Source organism: Ischnura elegans, chromosome 11 (genome assembly GCF_921293095.1).
Source record: "Ischnura elegans chromosome 11, ioIscEleg1.1, whole genome shotgun sequence".
Taxonomy (NCBI): Eukaryota; Metazoa; Arthropoda; class Insecta; order Odonata; family Coenagrionidae; genus Ischnura; species Ischnura elegans.
Window position 1 is genome coordinate 82,872,264 of NC_060256.1, and position 4,200 is coordinate 82,876,463.

Below are 4,200 nucleotides of genomic sequence, written 5' to 3' on the forward strand. Positions count from 1 at the left end.
GAAACTAATTATGCAATATCAAGCCATGTTTCCATAAGAAATTACTACAAATTATCTCGAAGTGTTTCCTGAATAGGAAAGAATTAATGGTCCCTACCGTTTCATTTTCACATCAGGTTGTCATTCAGGGTCGCCATGTATGATCAACGGGCATAAAGCGACCTTAAAACCAATTTGATTCCCAATTCCATGATGGCGCAGGATCGCCAACAAAGAACAAGTATGATTAAGAGTTACGAGCTATTGAAAAAAATCAGTTCGATACCAAAATGTCGACTGTTTTTATACGGGAGCACGCATGTGTTTCCAAAATCACTCAATCGGTGTCGAAATGACTTACAGTTGCCATGCATCCAAAGAGAGTTGATATTTTTTCAATTAAAGCGCAATTGAATTCGCAAGCTCCTGACAGGGGAGGAGTCAGGAGCAATAACAGCCGCTAAATTGAAACTGGTATAACTCATGGGGGAGGGTAGATAACACTGTTTTTTTCAAACTTTTTTCTCCCGAATACAATACAGGAGTGCCCCATTAAGTCAAGCGAAAAAAAGCACGTCCACAATTCATACATCTGATCTCAATCAAGCCATCATTTTCCGAAGAATCGCAACGCAATATGGTCGTAAGCCATACTTTCTTGAGCCTGACAACAAAATAGATGGTGCCAAAATTTATGACGTAGCCAAAAATCATTCGTGATAAATCAACCGACCAAATTGAATTAAATGGTCAATCGTTTGTTTACACAGGTTAACCGACGTAGTTTATCAAACATCTACAATCTTCGAGTGTAATTCTTTAAAATGATGTCATCCTTGCGTTCCTAGCATAAATAAGAAGTGAAAGTGAAGATAGGTGGTGGATTCGCATCGATTCATCGCTCCAGAGATACAGAAAAATGCTCTTTTTAGACTTTCTTTGTTGCATCGACGAATACTTTATGAAATAAATTAATATTGATTTATTTAATTTTATTTACAAATTTAAATTCCCTGCTCACACATCTCTAACTGCTGTAATTGAAAGGAACTCCATACAACTTTTTCTGTCATTTTTTTTCTACTGGGTACAAACAAAAAAAATATTACGGTAGATGTGGATGCAGAAGCAAAGCCACGGGGGGGGAGGTTACTAGGTTGCCACCCTCCCCCCTTTTGAGCCTTCAAAAGTACTGCCTTTACTTTATGTTAATAAATACTCGTAGAAAATTACTATTTTTGGGACTTAAAAATCACGTTTTCAACATTAAAAATCCCAAAATTTTCCGGGGGAGGTCCCCGAGCTCCCTTTTCCATGGGGTGTTATCCATACACCCTGAAAGGACCCCGAAATCTCCGGTGAATTTCAAAATCCTGGTTAAGCAACTGTGAGGATGCTTAAATACTCTCTTCTGACAAGAAGCCATGAGTATTATGCAACACATATAAACATTTTTTTCAATGATCTGCGACGCAATTCGAACAAATAAAATCAACGTTACTACAAACACTAAATCTATACACTACAAGTCTGCCCAATTCGATGTAGCCACATTTTATAAAAATCTACATTTTTGGAGATATTCGTCCGGTCTAGAATTAATTTCGGGGTTTGTTCAGACTTCAGTCATCCAGTCGGATGTTTCACTTGTATTCCGCCAAGTTTCTACGAGTCAGAAGTTCTGACCGGAGGATTCTCTAATGACTGAGAGCGAATACCGTTTGGCTTGACGGTTGAACGTGGAAGACACTCCGAAAGAATTCTTCTTCAGATTTAATCTTGAAGGGAGTTATTACAGCGAGTGAAGGGAATTTCATGATTCTGGGTGGACCGACACTAGATAAATCTGGGCATTATCATGAAAAATCATTTTCCAAAAATATATGGAATTAAATTATCGTATGATACCACGTAAATACATTAATGTGTTGAATTACGTTATTAGTGCTTATGGGACAAAATAGGTTGGACACAGAGGCCACTCATTCGCTTTGTTTATTCTTCAGATATATCTCAGCCCCGCAAATATATTAAATTATAGACTTGTAGACAGGGTACTGGGTTTATGGGATAAAATAGGTTAGACAATAAGGCTATTAATTCAATTTTTTTATTCTTAAGATATTTCTCTACATACTTTCATCAAATACTCCTGACCCTTCTGATTTACACTCCTAACCTCAACCTCAAGTCTCAGGATTCATTTTCCATAGCTTAGTATTCATGCAACCAAATGGGAGACCAGTTGTAATTAATTCCCATTTTCATTGCTTCAAAAATGATTTCTTTGACCACTAAAAATCCGAGCATTACTACTTGAACATCGTCCCCTCGGCACGTACTTATGTTCTTAGTATAACGCGTGGACCTCCCACCGGAATGACGTCCTTTGCCACTAACATTGAGGGCTCGTAATGACGAGTTGCTTCTTATGCAAATGCATCCCTTTTCAAGACCTCAGTAAATGGCTAATTTCCATATTAAAAGAACATCTCCCCTATCACTTAAGAAAAAATAAAACTTGTAAGCATCCCTCTTTCGTGATCATTATGAGCTAAACAAAAGAGTAGCGGAAAAATTCGAGCGAACGAGGAAACGCCCAGTCGCGATCAAGACGAAAAGAATGGAGGAAAAATATAAAAAAACACAACCAGCCCATACCATACTCCCCCATGCTTCCTTTATTCTTACACTCTCCTCCACCTCCTCTTTCATCTATTTTTCCTTATCCCCGTATTCTCTTGTTCGCCCTGCCTCTTTCCTTCGTCCATTTTACATCCATTGTGTCCCGCGCCACGATCCCCTCCCCTTTTGCCGCCTTATCCTCACACCACAACAGTTCCCATCCGCTTCCTTCCCACCAATTCTCGTCAACCATTAACACAACCAACTAACCCGATCCCTCCCCCTCTCCTCCTTATCCCCTTCAAGCAATCACTCTCAACGCCTCTCCCCCCACCTCTCCTCCCCCCATCCCCACTCCCCCGCCCCCACACCTACCACCCCGTTAAAGAAAAGAAAAAAAACCACCACCCGTCTCGTCCCATACTCGTCCTCGCATAGAGCGTGCATTTTTTTCGGGCAGGGCGGTTACCAACCGTGGTTTCCTCTCTTACCTTCTTCTCTCTCACTTCTTCCTCCCTCCAGTGAAGGAAGAGGAAATGACGTCACAGGCGAGCTAACTCTCTCCGCGGGTCGTCCCCATAATATGGTCTACTTGGGTGGGGGGGTGGTTTTGGGAGGAGGAGATTGAGGAAGAGATGCAGGCGATGGGAACGGTGGGTGGAGGGCTAGAAAGAGCAAAGATTATCAGCAGCAAGAACAGTGTGTGCGACGGAGATCGACGGCAAATTTTGCGAGCTCTGGCGATAATAATGATGAATCCAAAGGTATATATGCATTACGATATACATGCATTGTATGAGAATCGAACCACGGACCTTCGACTTCCCGGTTCACTGCGCAGAGAACTAAGCTTCCCTGAATTCCCATGGCCATTGTACCGAGGTTCATGGCTCTAGATGTTAGACCATGAGCCGGTCCAGGGGATTTTTTTCTCACGGCATTCCAAGCAAATTTCACCGCCGTTCACGCGGCAGACTTCCAAATTAATATCTACTTATAGGTAACAAATAGGTCAAAGCAACAGTAAAAAGAAATGCAATAAATAATCAAACATCATTTATAAGGCAAATACATACTGACTGTTAACATTGGCGAATTTAGAGGGAGGACGAGGGCACGTGCCCCCCCCCCCCAGGCGGTTAACAAGGAGGCTAAATTTTTCTTATGATTATCATTACGTTCGCTTTGTTTTTTGTATTACGGAGCCTCGATGTGATTGTTTTTTTTTTTTAATCTCAAGTATGAGAATTACGTTTGCCTGTCAGACCCTTGTGTCCCCCAAAAAATCCTGGGTCCGTAATTGACAGTCAAAATATGGTTGGGCATAATAAAAACAAAGAACTGCATGAAACAAGTAATTTTGTACGCAGTCACGCGTACGGGTGCAAATATAAACATACCAATGATGAAATTCAACATGAAAAATCCTTTTACTTACATGAGAGTCGAACCCAGACCTCCCAATTGCCGGTCTAGGAACGTGTTGTCGAAATTTTTTAACAAATAAGAGGACAGTTCATCACGTTTAATTGTCTCCAAGGAGAAGATCTGAATGATTTTGATTAGAGAAACATAGCGGTAGTAGGCGCGTTGGCA